The sequence below is a fragment of the Chiloscyllium plagiosum genome, unplaced genomic scaffold (assembly GCF_037043375.1).
Source record: "Chiloscyllium plagiosum isolate Xiang-an unplaced genomic scaffold, Cpla_swu_hap1 HiC_scaffold_49, whole genome shotgun sequence".
Classification (NCBI taxonomy): domain Eukaryota; kingdom Metazoa; phylum Chordata; class Chondrichthyes; order Orectolobiformes; family Hemiscylliidae; genus Chiloscyllium; species Chiloscyllium plagiosum.
The window spans coordinates 16,503,898-16,504,679 of record NW_028270187.1 but is presented as its reverse complement, the minus strand read 5'-3'; the positions used below and the strand labels follow the sequence as shown (position 1 = coordinate 16,504,679).

Genomic DNA, 782 nt, shown 5'->3' with positions numbered 1-782 from the left:
CAATTCATTGGAACGATTTTCCCATTGGCCATAAAACAAAATAACGACGAGTCGGGCCACCGCAGGACTTTGTTTCACAACAGCAATGAAATAACAGTCGCCATTCGGTTCCAGTAAACGCTCAACTTGCCTGGGACAGCAGAGCTGTTTGCGATTTTCCACGCGGGAGGCGAACACGATCATGACAGCACAGACACCGGTAAAGTCGGCACTTTCCCACTCCACAGTTAATTGCCCGGGGAGCAAACCCATTTTTCTTCGGTTTTAAGCAGAAATGCAGTCGGAGTCGAAACAGCATTTTAACAAAATGCGTCGTTGGAAACGATCAGCAGAAATGGCAGCGGTGGGATTCGAACCCACGCCTCTGTCGAGACTGGAGCCTTAATCCAGCGCCTTAGACCGCTCGGCCACACTACCAGCCAGCCGGACGGCCCCATTTTCTTTCACTTCCAATTGTGCTCCTGCATAGTAACCGATGCAAATCCACGTGAAAAAGGTTCCATGATCCCTCTCCGACTCGCACAACTGCTGGGATGTGCCCGTCTACAATATCAATTTCGCAGCAGATAATGATAGCCCATCAATCCAGACAACTATCAATGGTAAGCTGAGTCGATCTTCTCAGAATCTTTTCAACTAAAAATGTATCTGTGAGTGCGTGAGAACATACGATCGGTTATGATTTGGTCAAATTACCATGAGCTGCTTGACATTACTGCAATTTCGATTCTTGCTTTGCTAAATGATTTCACCCTTTGATCGAAACAGGACAACTTTCACGT

The 782-nt window shown here is 47.1% G+C and overlaps 1 non-coding gene across 1 annotated transcript; it reads right to left on the bottom strand.

The window, feature by feature from the left end:
• Positions 1 to 335: 335 nt before the first annotated feature.
• On the bottom strand, positions 336 to 417 carry trnal-aag (transfer RNA leucine (anticodon AAG)). Its single transcript has one exon. It is a non-coding gene; the product is annotated as a tRNA-Leu (tRNA).
• Between the last annotated feature and the right edge of the window lie 365 nt (positions 418 to 782).